Here is a 17,035-nt window from a genome sequence, read left to right on the forward strand (position 1 = left end):
TTTAGTCAGGGGAGTCAAAACATAGGGTGTTACAATTATCATCAAGCGATTGTCTTGGCGGACCGCTAGTGGCTTCAACAATTTTTAGGGGTCATCTTCGATGGTTAAACCGAATCTCCACGGGCTTCTATCTATGTTAACTTGTGAACTCTAACAAACATATTACTCCCTCAACCACGTTTGTCTTCAATACTCCAAAACCAACAAGGGGTGGCACTGGATGCACTTAGAGAACTCGACAAAGGTAAAGAGTGAGGTATAAAGCTCGAGTTTGATTGTGTTAAATCTTTTATGCAAACTGATACTTTTGATAATTTTAGCAATAAATATGGGCTTGACTCTCAGATCTACTTCTTTTTGTGAATCATTTGCTACTCATGTTGATCTCCCTAAGGAGAATGGGTTTAAATTTCATCCACCCATTGAATTGCTAGAGGAACCTATTACAGTTAGAGATAAAACAACTATTTACCATGTTAAACTAGTTGTGCCCATTGCTTACATTTAGAAGCCTCCTTTTCTCGTTAGGATTAAGGAACATGCTAAAGCTTCAACTGTGGTTAATAAATGCAATGTTAGCAGACCCAAATCTTCCAAACAAATAAATGTAGAACCTAATATTTTTACGGTTAAGGACCTCTTAGTTGAAAGCATTGATGGGCGGGTTATCTATTTCTGCGATGAGGCTGCTAGAATTTCAAAACCTGCTAGAAACAAACAAGATGTGTTAGATAAGAATAAACCAGTTGTTGGCATGCCTGTTGTTTGTGTTAATATTGGATATCGTTGTTATCATGTCTTAGGTGATATGGTTGCTAGTGTGAGTGATATACCATTTACTTTATATCAAGAGATTATGAATGATATATCACCCTTTGAGACTGAATACAATTATGTCACTATTAAACTTGCAAATAGAGATACTATTTGACCACTTGGGATTGTTAGAGATGTTTTAAGTCTTGTGTGAAAAAATCAAGTACCCCACTGATTTCTTAGTACTTGGTTCACTGCAAGATAATTTTTATCACATTATGTTTGGTAGAACTTTCTTGAATGTTGTTAATGTTGAAATTGATTGTGTTAAAGAAAAGATTAAAGTAAGTTTTTGTGATGTGTCTCATGAATTTAATTTCTCTAAGTTTGCTAGACAACCACATGAGAAATAATTATCTAGTAAAGATAAAATTGTTGTTCTTGCTTCTATTTCCATGCCTCCTAGTGATACATTAGAACAATATTTGCTAGACCATGAAAATGATATGCATATGAATGAGAGAAATGAAATGGATGATATATTCTTTAAGCAAGCACATATCCTCAAACGCAACTTTCCTGTTGACATTCTAGGAGATCCTCCCCCACCTAAGCAAGATCCGGTGTTTAAATTAAAGAAATTACCTGATACTTTGAAATATGCTTATATTGATGAAAAGAAGATATATCGTGTTATTATTGGTGCTAACCTTTCATAGCATGAAGAAAAGATATTACTTCAAACTCTTAGGAAGCACCAAGATGCTATTGGATATACTCTTGATGATCTTAAGGTCATTAGTCCCACTCTGTGTCAGCAAAAGATTCATATGGAACCAAATGCTAAACGTGTTGTTGATCATCGGCGTTGGTTGAATCCTAAAATGCAGGAAGTAGTAACAACATAAGTACTAAAGCTTCTAGAGGCATGTATAATTTATCTTATTGTTGATAGTAGATGGGTGAGCCCTATTCATCGTGTTCCTAAGAAAGGAGGTATAACTGTTGTTCCTAATGACAAAATGAAGTTATCCCACAAAGAATTGTAACTTATTATTGAATGGTAATTGATTTCAGAAAATTAAGCAAAGCTACTAGGAAAGATCATTACCCCTTGCCTTTTATTGATCAAATGTTAGAAATTTTGTAAGCGTACACACTTTTGTTTCCTTGCTGGATATTCTGGTTTCTCTCAAATGCATGTGTCAAAAGAAGATCAAGAGAAAACTACTTTTACTTATCTGTTTGGAACTTATGCTCATAGACGTATGCTCTTTGATTTGTGTAATGCACATGCTACCTTTCAAAGATGGATGACTAATCTATTCTTTGATTTTTGTGAAAAGATTATTGCAGTATTCATGTATGATTTTTCCATTTATGGGACTTATTTTGATGATTGCTTAAGAAACCTTGATCCAATTTTGTGGATATGTGCATAAACTAATCTTGTCTTCAATAGGGAGAAGTGCCACTTTATGGTGAATGAAGGCATAGTACTTGGACATACAATCTCGGAAGTAGGTATTGAGGTAGAAAAAACTAAAATTGATGCGATTGAGAAATAACATGTCCTAGAGATGTAAAAGTTATAATAAGCTTCCTTGGTCATGTTGGTTTCTATAGACATTTCATTGAAGATTTCTCAAATATTTCTAGGCCACTAACTAATTTTCTTCAAAAAGAAGTTCCATTTAATTTTATGATAATTGTGTATAAGCCTTTGAAATACTTAACAAAGCCTTAATTTGTGCACCTATTGTTCAACCACCTGATTGGAACCGACCATTTGAAATTATGTGTGATGCTAGTGATTATGTTGTTGGTGTTGTTCTTGGGCTAAGAGTAGACAAAAATTGAATGTTATTCATTATGCTAGTAAGACTCAAGACAATGCTTTAGACGTTCGTTTTGCATGATGATTTCCTATTGATATTTATATTGTTCTTGGTCATTATTACACTTTATGATACAATTCTAATGCCTTTTCTCTCTTAATTTGCAAGATCTACACACAGAAGGAAATTCAAGGGAATCAGAATTCTGGACCTAGAATCCATGGAAAAAACTGAAAAAAATTTGGACTCCTAATGACCTCACACTTTACGGGGATTTATGCGGAATATATAAGAATTATTGGAGCGAACAAATACAAGAGGGGGCCACCTGTTTCTCTCAAGGAAATAGGGCACACCCACCCCGTGGCACGCTCTAATGGCTTGGGAGGCCCACAGGTAGGCTCTAATGCCTCTCTTGTGCTATTTGAAGGATTTTAACCTAGAAACAGTTAGGAGGATACTTTCTGAATGAAGCACCACTGTCCAGAGGCAAAACCCTGGGTAGAGGCCCTTTTTCTCTCCAACAGAGCGATTCTGCTGAGGAACCTTCCCTCCAGAAGGGGGAAGTCAAAGCTATCACATCCCTGGATCCCTAACTAGGGTTTGGTATTTGTGCTCATGTTTTCTTCCATTGCATTCAAGAAATTTAAACAAACTCCAAAGAAGTGGTGAAACTCAAACAAAACACCCTAGCCACTTCTTATCCAAAGGAAATTCAAATCTTGTCAAAATCAATGAACCCAAAATGGCCTTCTTAAAAGTTCAATATTTCTGATAAATATTGAAAACAAATTGTCAGGGGAGAAAAATATTTCCAAATCACTTTTGGCATTTTATTTTAAACTAGCAAGTCTCTGAATTCAAACTTGTATTTGAATTCAAAAATATATAGTTTTCAAAAATGCTGAAAACTTTATGGGTGATTGGAAATATTCCAACTAACACCCCAGTATTTTTCAAACTATTTTTAGTTTGCTTTTTGAAGCCAAAATAAATAGAAATCAATGTCAGCAAATAAAATAGAAACAGAAAAATGGAAAAATGCTATCATACGCTTACCTTAAGCCCAGCCCACCTTACCTGTCGTCTTCCTCCCTGCCAGTCGGAGCAGGAGGTGGCTGCCGCTCGATCCGGCGCACCCACGCAGCTGCGTGCCTGCCTGGCCGCCGCGTTGCGCTGGCGAGGTCGGGGATAAGCTCCCCGAGGCATGCCCGATCTCATCCCCTCCCCATTCTCCCCCCTGCTACCTCTCCTCTCGGCCGCCATTGGATCCCGAGCAGAGCTCGAGCTCGCCGTCGCTCTAATGTGCCTCCTTCCCTCCTGAGCCGCGCAGAAGAACCGCCAGGGTCCCCTGAAGCTTCCAAGCCACGAGCTCGACGCCGAGACGTAGGAATCATCGAGAAGCCGTCTTCTTCCTCCTCAGATCGCCGACGTTCATCGCCGCCGTTCTTCCTCCTCAGGCCTTCCCCAGAGCCTACTTTCAACGCCACTGCACTCCTCGTGAGCTCAGGATCGTTTTCCCCCTATTTCCCCTCTCGATCCCAAGCCCTAGCAACTGATTCCACCGGAGCCCGACGTTGACCGCCGCGGTAGCTCGTCGCCGGTGGCTTTCCGGTGATCAGCTCGTTGATCTGAGGCTTGCAAACGCTTCAACACGTCGTGTAGATGCCGTAGGAGCCTAGCTCCGCACGTGAAGCCCCCTGTTTCGATGACCCCGATGACGGCCAAGCTTCGGCCGCCGCCAAGCTCGTCGCCGGCGTCATCTCCGGCCAGATCAGCCCCGGTTCTATGCAGAAATGGAACGGCAGGTGAACGCTGGTCAGTCTGGTGCCCTCTGCCATGCAAATGGTCGTCGGAATGAGATTTCCGAGCCCCTCCGCCGTTCTGGTGGTCGCCGGAAGCTCACCGCCGGCGAGGACGACCTCGCCACCGGTGGATCTGAACCCCTGAGTCTATGACAGGTGGGGCCAGCCTCTGGTTAATTAAGATTAGGATTAGTAAAAATAATTAATTAAATAAAAACATAAATAGTCACGCACATGTGGATCGAGCCCTGATAATTAATCTATTAAGAGAAACTTATTGCATCAGCATGACATGAGCATGTCCAACTGGCAGTTGAAAGTCAAACCTGACCAGTGGGACCCACTGGTCATGTTTGACTTTCAACTGCCAGTTGGACCTGCTCATGTCATGCTGATGCAATAAGTTTTTTTTGATGTAAAAGAATTCCAGAAAATGCCCAAAACTTCTAAAAATCATAGAAAATAATCTATAACTCCAATGAAAATAATTTATATATGAAAAAGTATCAGAAAAATCCAAGGAATCTGGTTTTGATATTTTCAAACATGTTTGAAAATGTTAACTTCACCAAACAGATTAAATGATGATTAGGATAACCTCATTAAATAATTTGGAGTTGGAATTTGAAATCCATTTGAATCCCACTTCAAATATTATGACCAAACCATGATCAAGCACAACGAGCAACCCAACATACCATCATCATGCATGCTAAAGCAAGATTACCTGAGCATCAGGTCGAATCAATTAAAAGGGTATTTGAAAATACCTTGTTTGAAGTTATATTTGAATCTTGATTCAAATCAACTTCAACTTAAGAAATGGTAGTCACATTAGACTACCACCTTTCATTTTCATGCCATGCTCATGCATCATCTTGTTGCATATGTTTGTTATTGATTGTTATTGTTCTTAACGGTAGGCCCCGCTGCTCCGGATTCCACCGAATATCCGACTGACGGATATTGTCCCTCTGCTGAGCTGCAAGGCAAGCAACCATTTTGATCATCCCGATAAATCCCATGTTCTCGCTCCTGCTCTTATTTCTTGCATTAGGGCAAATGCTTTCACTCCTTTTACTACGTTAGTTGAACCCACTTCCTTTGCATGACCTGTCTTTGTCACAGTAAATAGCTGATCCTTGCAACCTAGCATACCTGGTAGATGCTTGAGCCATGATGTGTCTTATCCTGCTATGCATGCTATGATTAGAGTTTTGTATGGTCTGTCATCTGGGTGATGAACATAATTGTGAGAATGTGTTGAGTAAGTAAAGGTTGTGTGTTGAATCTAATTTGGTAAAGGTACCGGTGAAAGGCTATGTAGGAGTACATGGCGGGTTGTTTCATTGGAACCGTCCTTAGCAACTGAGTTCCGTGTATGTAGTCCAAGACTAGATACTACCACACGTTGGGATACTTAATTGACCCTCTCGACTTATTACTCGCTTAGTACTCGGTCCAGGAGTTGCAAGTAGTTTCTGGTGTTTATAGTCATGCTAGAGGCCATGCGTAGCGCTGACCTTAGAGGTGGGCTATGATGCGGTAGGCAGTGGCACGGTGTACCAGGTGGCACCCGAATGGTGGGCTTGGGAACCCTGCGCACATCGTTTGGGGCCGTGGTGGAAACCTCGGCTGGACTTCCTTGCGGGTTACCCTCAGATAGGCGATAGACCTGGACTAAGTATTAGTGTGGTTAACGGCCGTGGCCGACTCCCTCGCTGGGCTTCTGCTTGAAGGTTGCCGAGGTGCATGACGTGCACATGGCGATAAGTGGCGAGAGCGTGTGTGAAGCAGTACACCCCTGCAGGGTTATGATCTATTCGAAAAGCCACGTCCTCGGATATGGACTACTTGGAGACATATGTTGTTCATAGATAACTTTAATGGCTACTCATAAAATTGTCAAGATAAGCGTGGGTGTCATGGATGGCATTTTCATATGGAGACGGAATGACTCCATGATGGAGTATTGTTGTGGTGTTACTGGACTCTTGTGCGAGAAATCAAAGTTGTCAAAACTAATTTAAAATGCAAGTTGTCTAGACACGAGTCAAATGCTGGCTTTCCGCATGAAACCCCACAACTCCTTATTGATACATTGCATGAGTAGATAGCTTATCCTAAAGTCTTGCTGAGTAGTTTTGTACTCATGTTTGCTTAATAATTGTTGCAGAGGTTGTTAATGACCCTAATGGAGGGTTCTACCTAGACATCGACGACGACGAGTAGCTGGTATCCCAGCTACAATCTGGCCCTAGGATGGGTCTGCAGATAGTCACGCCATGTGCCTTTGTCTTTCCTTCTGTCTGTACTCAGACAGCTTTACTCTTCCGCTGGTTTGTAAGAATTGTGTGTATGACTTGTGATGATGGGTCGTGAGACCCCTACCTTGTAATATTATGTGTGTGGCTCTTCCGAGCCTTCTAAATAAAGTTTGTATGTTTATGGTTATGTTGCGATGCCATCGATGTATCTGTACATATCGATATGCCATGCGTACGTGTGTTGTACTTGATATGTATGGGGTTCAATTACCTAGACGTAGGCTTTAGTATCATTCCTTACAGGGAAATGCCCCTTTGTGATCCAACGAGCCATGGTAGTTCGCTACTGCTCCGGACACATTGGTTGACTGGCATGTGTCCTTCTTAGCTGTTGTGTCTGTCCCCTTTGGGGAAATGTCACGCGATGTAATGGAGTCCTTGTAGCTTGCTACGACTCGTCTAAATTCGCTGGTGACCGACACCTGCTTTGCTGGGTCATGTATGCATGTCCCTGTGCGGAACTGCCGCTTTGGTTTATTACTAGACATGTCGATTCGGGTTCTTTGTCATTGGATTGCTAGCGACACAATTGCATACGCGAGTCAAAAGGCGCAAGCGGTCCCGGCTAAGATAAGGTTGCAGCCGTGGGGATAACCGTGCGTGAGACCGCAAAGAGATGCGATGTGTTACAGGCTGGATTCCTATGGCTTAGGATCAGGGTCCCAACAGAAGCCATCTTCATCACCAACACTTCCAACTTCATGGGAGGGCCAATATTCATCAACATCTTCACCATCACCATCTCATCTCAAACCCTAGTTCATCTCCTATATGCAATCTTTGTCTCAAGACCTCAAATTGGTACCCGTGGGTTGCTACTAGTGTTGATTACATCTTGTTGTTGATGCTTGTTGGTTTACTTGGTGGAAGATAATATGTTTAGATCCTTTATCATATTCATTATACCTATGAATTAGAACGTGGTGATGATTTGCGAGTAGTTACTTTTGTTCTCAAGGACATGGGAGAAGTCTGTTATAAGTAATTATTAGAAGTTGGTCTTCGTTCAATATTTTGATGATATATATGTTGTTGATTCATTTAGTGGTGTCATGTGCACGTCGACTTAATGACACTTCACCATACTTTGGCCTAAGGGAAGGAATTGTGGAGTAATAAGTAGATGATGGGTTGCTAGAGTGACGGAAACTTAAACCCTAGTTTATGAGTTATTCCCTAAGGGGTTGATTTGGATCCATATGTTTCATGCTATGGTTAGATTTATCTTAATTCTTCTTTCGTAGTTGCAGATGCTTGCGAGAGGTAGTAATCATAAGTAGGTTGCTTGTTCAAGTAAAAATGACACCCAAGCATCGGTCCACCCACTTATCAAATTATCAAAGTAACAAACGTGAATCAACTCAACATGATGAACATGAGTAAGCAACAATTTGCATGTGTCCTTGAGAGCGCTTTACTTTATGTAAGATAATTTTCAGGCTTGTCCTTTGGTGTAAAAGGATTGGGCCACCTTGCTTCACACTTTCTACTATTGTTATTTTTTTCACCTATTATGAATTATCTTGCTACAAAACTATCTATCACTGTTACTCACATCACTTGCAGAGAATACCTTGCTAAAAACAGCTTGTCATTTCCTTCTGCTCCATGTTGGCTTCGACACTCTTATCGAAAGGACTATGATTGATCCCCTATACTTGTGGGTCATCAAGACTCTTTTGTTTCGCCGTTGTTAGAGAGTGAAGCGCCTTTGGTTAGTGGGAATTGGTAAGGAAATATTTTTGATATGTGCTGGAATTAACCGTTGCTTGTTACTATGGAAGATAATCCTTTGAGGGGCTTGTTTGGGGTATTTTAGCCCTGAACAGAGGTATAAAAAGGAACCCTTCAACCTACTTAACCTACTGAAAATATTTACTATGAAATTCCCTCGGGTATGTTAGAGAACTGCTAGCTAATCCTTATGCAGGAGATGGAATAACTCATCCTGATTTGCACTTGATATATGTATATGAGCTTTGTGGATTATTTAAGCTTGTAGTTTTGTTTGGTGGAGTTAAGAAGAAGGTATAACCTTTATATATGGAGGGAAAAGCATTGATGTGGTACATGCTACTGGATGATGCTGGAATATGGACCAGATTCAATTGAAGTTGGAATTTCTTAAAATGTTTTAACTTATGCATCTAGTTCATCGTGATTGGAGTTATATATATATACAACTTTTGGCCTCGTGAAGGATAAATCATCGCTCAAGCTTGGGGGAGGCTTAATTCTATGATGCACACATGCCCCAATCAAGAGCTCTCAAGAAAAATAATACAACAAAACTTTTCTTCTCGCCTTTCTTATAATTATCAATTGATGATTCATTCTTCTTCTACTGGTTCCTTCATGACAAAAACTACTGAATACAAATAGTATCTTCTCAAAACAATCAAACACAACTCTAAATATTGGTAACTCGACAAAGGTAAAGAGCCAGGTATAAAACTTGTGTTTGATTGTGTTAAATCTTTTATGGAAACTGATACTTTTCATATATTTAGCAATAAATATGGGCTTGACTACGAGATACTAGCTTCTTTTTGTGAATCATTTGCTTTTCATGTCGATATCCCTAAGGAGAAAAGTGGTTTAAATTTCATCCACCTATTGAAGAATTTTTAGAGGAACCTATTTAAATTAAAGATGAAACGATTATTAACCATGTTGATCCAGTTGTTCCCACTTCTTACATTGAGAAACCACCTTTTCCTATCAATATTAAGGAAGATGCTAAAGCTTCAACTGTGGTTAATAAGAGAAATGTTAGGTCACCAAAACCTTTTGAACAAATAAATGTAGAACCTACTATTTCTATGGTTAAAGATCACTTGTTTGACAACATCAATGGGCAGGTTATCTATTTCTGCGATGAGGCTGCTGGAATCGCAAAACCTACTAGAAACGGACATCATGTGTTAGATAAGAATAAACAAATTGTTGGCATGCCTATTGTTTCTGTTAAGGCTCAAGATCATTGTTACCATGGTTTATGTGATATGGTTTCTAGTGTGAGTGCTATACCTTTTACTTTATCTTAGGAAATTATGAATGATATATCACCCTGTGAGATTGAAGACATTGATGTCACTACTAAACTTGCGAATGGAGATACTATTTAACCACTTGGGATTGTATTGAAATATCTAGTACCCCGCTGATTTCTTAGTACTTGGTTCACTATAAGATAATTTTTGTCCCATTATATTTGGAAGATCGTTCTTGAATATTGTTAATGTTCAAATTGATTGTGTTATAGAAAAGGTTAAAGTAAGTTTTGGTGATGTGCCTCATGAGTTTAATTTCTCTAATTTTGGTAGACAACCACATGAGAAAGAACTATCTAGTAAAGATGAAATTATTGGTCTTACTTCTATTGCCATGCCTCCTACTGATCCATTAGAACAATATTTGCTAGACCATAAAAATGATATGAATATGAATGATAGAAGTGAAACAGATGATATATTGCTTCAGAAAGCACCTATACTTAAAAACAATTGGCATGTTGACATTCTAGGAGATCCTCCCGCACCTAAGGGAGGTCGGGTGTTTGAATTCAAGGAATTACCTGATACTTTGAAATATGCTTATGTTGATGAAAAGAAGATATATCATGTTATTATTAGTGCTATCCTTTCAGAGCATGAAGAAAGGAGATTACTTAAAACTCTGTGGAAGCACTGAGATGCTATTGGCTATACTTTTGATGATCTTAAGGGCATTAGTCACACTCTATGTCAACGCAAGATTAATATGGAACCGGATGCTCAACTTGTTGATCATTAACATCGATTAAATCTTGAAATGAAGCAAGAGGTAAGAACAAAAATATTAAAGCTTGTGGAGGCACGTATAATTTATCATATTGCTGATAGTAGATGGGTGATCCATGTTCATTGTGTTCCTAATAAAGGAAGGAAGTACAACTATTGTTCCTAATGACAAAAATGAACTTATCCCACAAAGAATTGTAACTGGTTATAGGATGGTAATTGATTTTAGAAAATTAAAAAAGTACTAGAAAATATAATTACCCCTTACCTTGTATTGGTCAAATGTTAGAGAGATTATTTAAGCATACCCACTTTTTTTCCTCGATGGATATTATGGGTTTTCTCAAATACCTCCATCAAAATAGGATCAAGTAAAAGTAGTTCTCTCTTGATCCTATTTTGATAGAGGTATTTGAGAAAAGTAGTTCACTCTTGTTTGAGTAAAGTAGTTCTCTCTTGTTTGGAACTTATTCCTATGAGCATTACATATGCCTTTTGGGCTATGTCATGCACGTTCTACCTTTTGAAGATGTATGGCTGCAATATTCTCTATTTTTGTGAAAAGATTGTTGAGGTATTCATGGATGATTTTTTTGTTTACGGGAATTCTTTTGATGATTGCATAAGCAACCTTGATCTAGTTTTTCACAGATCTGAAGAAACTAATCTTGTCTTGAGTAGGGAGAAGTGGCACTTTATGGTGAATGAAGGCATACTACTCGGGCATAAAATCTTTGAATGAGGTATTTAGGTAGACAAAGTTAAAATTGATGAAATTGAGAAAATGCCATATCCTAGAGACGTGAAAGGTATAATATATTTTCTTTGTAATGTTGGTTTGAACACATGTTTCATTAAAGTTTCTAGGCCACTAACTAATTTTCTTCAAAAAGAAGTTCCATTTAATTTTATGATGATTGTGTATAAGCCTTTGAAATACTTAACAAAGCCTTAATTTGTGCACCTATTGTTCAACCACCTGATTGGAACCGACCATTTGAAATTATGTGTGATGCTAGTGATTATGTTGCTGGTGTTGTTCTTGGGCTAAGAGTAGACAAGAAATTTAATGTTATTCATTATGCTAGTAAGACTCTCTACAGAGTACTCAAATAAATTATGCTACTACTGTGGGAATTTTTAGTAGTTGTGTTTGCATGTGATAAGTTCCGAGATTACATTGTTGATTCAAAAGTTACTATTCACACTGATAATGCAGATATTAAATACCTAACGGAGAATAAGATGCTAAACCTAGATTAATTAGGTGGGTTCTTTTACTTCAAGAATTTGACATTCATATTATTGATAGAAAGGGAGTTCAAAATCTAGTAGCAGATAATTTGTCTAGGATGAAAGATGTTCTTGATGACCCACTCCCTATTGATGATAGTTTTCCTGATGAGCAATTGGCTATTATAAATGCTTCCCAGAATACCCTTGGTATGAAGATTATGCTAATTACTTTGTTACTAAATACATACCACCTAGTTTCACATAACAACAAAAGAAAAGGTTCTTCTTTGATTTAAGACATTACTTTTTGGATGACCGACACCTTTTTGAAATAGGAGTAGATGGTGCTATTAGACGTTGTTTACGTTAGCATGAACGGGAACAAATCCTATGGAAGTGTCATTCCGAGTCATACGGAGCGCACCACGCTGGAGATAGAAGTGCACATAAGGTACTACAGTTTGTTTTTATTGGCCTACTCTTTTCAAAGATGCACGTAAGCTTGTGCAATCTTGTGATGAATGTCAAAGAATTGGAAACATTCATAGATCTCAGGAAATGCCTATGAATTATTCACTTGTTATTGAACCATTTGATATTTGGGGTTTTGATTACATGGGACCTTTTCCTTCCCCTAAGGGCGTGCTTGGATTGGATGTATTTAAATACATATGTATTTAACTTACAGGTGTAACTTACACAGCTAGTAGTGATTTGTGCCTCAAAGTAAAACGACCGAGGGAGATCTGTATTATTTACAGATCTACTGCTCAGGGAAACAACGTTCCAAACATGCCCTAATGGGTCTACTCATATTTTAGTTGTTGGTGATTACGTTACTAAGTGGGTAGCAGCTATTCCAACTAGTAGTGGTGATCACATCTTATTTTCTCGAGGTTTGGAGTCCTTAAATATTTAATGAGTGATGGTGGTTCACATTTTATTCATGGTGCTTTCCGTAAACTTCTAGATAAATATGACATTAACCAGATAATTGTGTCACCTTATCATCCTAAGTTTAGCGGTCAAGTTGAATTCAATAATCAAGAAATAAAATTGATCTTGCAAAAGATTGGTAATAGATCTAGAATGAATTGGTCTAAGAAACTTGCTGATGCATTATGAGCTTATTGAACTACTTATAAATATCCTATGGGAATGTCCCTGATTAAAATGGTCCATGGAAAAGCATGTCATTTACCTCTAGCGTTAGAACATGAGGCTTATTGGGCAATTAAAGAACTTAACTATGATTTCAAAGTTGTCGGTGGAAAGAGGTTAATTAATATTACCTCCTTATATGAATGGAGGACTCAAGGTTATAAAAAGTGCCAAATCATTAAAAGAAAAAGTTAAAATATGGCATGAGAAGAGAATCCAAAAAAGAGAATTTAAAGTAGGAGATCTAGTTCTTTTGTACAATTCTCGTTTCAAATTGTGTGCAAGTAAGCTTTTCTCCTAATGGGAAGGACCTTATATCGTCAAAGAAGTTTATCGCTACAGAGCAATGAAGATCAATAATGTCGAAAGCACAAACCAAGAGTGGTTAATGGGCAAAGAATTAAACATTATATCTCACGTACGTGGATTAATGTTGAAACTAATATTCAAGTGATGAAACCGGAAGAACGCATAGGACAAACCTTCCGGAACACTCCAAAACCCTGAAAGAGAGTAGGTATGTGATAGGCTAAGTAAACATACTCAAAACAATTCATAAAAATATATTTTATCAGTTTTGGAATATTAGAAAAAATACAAAAATAAAAACCAGTCGTGGGGACCCCCGAGGGATTCCAAAGCCAACAGGGCGCGGCCACCCCATGGGCACGCCTTAATGGATTGGGAGCCCCTCGTGTGCCTTCCCGACTCCATTTTCTTCTTGGACTTGTATTCTGACCTAGAAAAATTCAATGTATATACTCTCTTATGTTTTGACTACCGCATCACGAGCTTGTCACATCCCTGAAATCCCTAGTAGAGCTTAGCAAGTTTGAGCTCATGTTTTCTTTCTTTGCATTCTAAGAAAATGAATTGAACCCAAGAAAGAAGTGAAATCAAAGCAAAACTCCAACATAGTCTATATTCAAAAACAATCCAAAGTTGTGACAAATTAATAAACCCAAAGTGGCCTCCATAAAAGTCCATCATTTTTGATAAATCTTGGAAAACACAATTCAGGATTGGTTTTCTTTTTAAAAATACTTTTGGCATTTTATTTTAAACTGAAAAGCCACTGAAATCAATTAATTAATTGATTTCAAATACTTCCTAGTTTTATAAGATGTTGAAAACTTCACATGGGGTTGGAAATATTCCAAATAACACCCCAGAGTTGTTTAGCTATTTTCTTTGAATTAGTTGGAGCCAAAACAAATAAAACAAATGTTAGAAATAACAAAACAGAAAAGAATAGAAGAAAAAAAAAGGAAAAGCTTACGTGTCACCCTCTGCAGGCCCAGCCCACTAGGGGCTCCCCTGTCATCTTCCTCCTCCTGCGAGTAGGCACAGGAGAAGATGAGCACGGGGCTGGCCGCGCCACCTCCTGCTGGACATGGAGCCTTCTCCTGCCTCCGCCGCGCCGGCACGAGGCTCCTGTCTCCCTTATCTCCTCCCCCTGGACCATTCCCCTCTGCTCTTTTTCCCTCGCCATGGCCGAGCTTGGCTCGAGCAGGCCGCCGCTGTCCATGCAGCCCTGACCTCCCTTGCCCCTCTTCCGTGCCCAATAGCTCCGTCTCGTTGCCCTGCTCCTCCCCGTCGAGCCATGTGACCAAAACAGCTCCACAACACCGACCCAGATCCCTTCTTCAACCTCCGGCCATCGAAGGCCGCCGTCCTCGATTCGCGGCCATCTGCGCCTCCCCGAGATCGTTGTGTGCCCCCTCTCCATCGCTGTGAGCTCCTGCGTCCTTTCCCCCATTCCCCGTGACCTATTCCTCACTGTAGCCGTCGCCCCCTGCTGACTGTAGCGCATCGCCGCTCGCCCGTCGTCGCCGTGGCCACAGACCTCCCCAGCACCTCAAACCTGCCGGAATGGATTCCGGAGAGCCCCAGCGCCATGTAGGTGTCCTCCGCCGCTCGAGTGGTCACCGGAGGGAGTTTTCCGGTCACCCTCGCCGGCGTCAAGCCGCCGGTGGGTGTGGATTTTGACCGGGGGATTTGACCTCCTAGGGTCATAGACAGGTGGGCCTGGCCCTGACAAGTTTAGCTAATCACGAAAGTTAATTAACTAACCTAATGACACACTGACAGTGGGCCCTACGGCTCTAAAATAAGAATCAAGATTAACCTAACTATGTTAATTTAATTCTGTCACTGACGTGTGGACCCTACACGTCAGGTTTGACCTGACCCAGGCTAGTTGACCTCCTGACGTTAGTGCTGATGCAATAATAGTATTTTCTGCTTATAAATTAATTCCAGAAAATGCATAAAACTTCTAAAAATCATAGAAAATAATTTTTAAGTCCAATGAAAATAATTTATATATGAAAAAGGATCAGAAAAATCCAAAGAATGTGATTATGAAATTTTCATGCATGTTTGAAAAAGTTAACATCACAGAATAGGACAAATGGTGAATAGGATAAATTTAATAATTAGTTTGGAGTTGGAATTTGATTCCTATTTGAATTCCACTTCGATTACTATATTCAACATTGAGCTAGCAAAACCAGTACCTCAGATTGCCATCCTCATGCATGTTAAAACAAATTATGCATGAGCATTAGGTCGAATCAATTATAAGGGCATCCGGAAAATACCTTGCTTGTAGTGATATTTGAATCGTGATTCAAATCAACTTCAACTTAAGAGATGATAGACACCTTAGCCCTACCACCTTTAATTTTCATGTCATGAGCATGCATCATGGTGTTGCATTTCCGTGAAGTGATTTTTGTTCTTTCCTGTTTACCGGTATTGTTCCCTCTCGGTAGATGATGGTTCCGACGATGTGATCGTTGACATTGATGAAGACTCATTGCTATCTTCAGACGTGTTAGGCAAGCAACCCCCCCCCCCTTGAGCATATTGATATAAACCTACTCTCTTGCTCCTGCTCTCTTTTACTGCATTAGGACAAACACGATTCAACTGTACATGTTATCGGTAGTTGAACCCATTCCTCTGCATCACCAGATTTTGTCACGGTAAATAGTTGAAACCACTTAGCATGAGTAGCAACTGCTTGAGCCTTGTTGTGCTTACTCATCCATGTTTGTTTACAATGTCTGCTATGCTTAGAGTCGTGACGGGTCTGATCCATCTGGATGATGAATCGGAATGGTTGTGATCATGTCCTCCAGTGTGAGAGTAAAAGTGTGAATCCGATTTGGTAAAGGTAGCGATGAGAGGCCATGTGGGAGTACATGGTGGGTTGTCTCATTGGGACCGTCCCTGAGAACTGAGTTATGTGTATGTTATCCAAGACAAGATACTACCACACATTGGGATACTTAATTGACCCTCTTGGCTTATTAATCGCCTAGATCTCTGTCCAGGAGTTGCAACTAGTTTCTCGTGTTTGTAGGAAAAGTGTTGGCGGTCGTGTTTAGCTCTGCCCGACGGGGTCGGCTTCTCTGCGGTAGATACACAGTGGCACGATGTACCAACTAGCAACCGGATGGTGGCCTTGGGAACCCTGCGCACATCGTTTGGGGCCGTAGAGGAAATCTCGACCGGACTTCCTTGCGGGTTCAGTCTCAAATAGGGGATAAACCTGGACTAGGGTCTTCTGTGGTTAATGGTCGTGGCCGACACCCACGCTAGTGCTTCCGCTTGAAGGTTGCCGAGATGCATGACATGCACATGGTGATAAGTGGTGGGAGCGTGTGTGAAGAAGTATACCCCTGCAGGGTGATTTAATCTGTTCGAATAGCCGTGTCCTCGGATATCGACTACTTGGAAGCATTACGTGGTACATAGACAACTTAAATGGATACTCTAAAACATGCAAGATAAGTGTGAGTGCTATGGAAGGCCTTCTCGTAGGGAGACGAGAGTGGATCCATAGTGGTGTATTGAATTGGTGAATATGTGGACTCGTGTGCGCTATCCCACCTCAAAGAAAGAACTTGTAGTCGTAGTACAGGTTAGCCAAGAGTCAAAGTTGGCTTGCTGGAATCAAACCCCACAATCATTTCATTGAAACATGATGCATATGTAGATAGTTCTGATGTAATACTTGCTGAGTACCTTTGTACTCATGGTTGCTTTATTTATGTTTTTGCAGAGAAAACTTAGACTCATTAAAAGGTTCTACGCGATGTGTTTGATGTTGACCGAAATAG

Source organism: Hordeum vulgare, chromosome 5H (assembly GCF_904849725.1).
Source record: "Hordeum vulgare subsp. vulgare chromosome 5H, MorexV3_pseudomolecules_assembly, whole genome shotgun sequence".
In the NCBI taxonomy this organism is placed as follows: Eukaryota; Viridiplantae; Streptophyta; class Magnoliopsida; order Poales; family Poaceae; genus Hordeum; species Hordeum vulgare.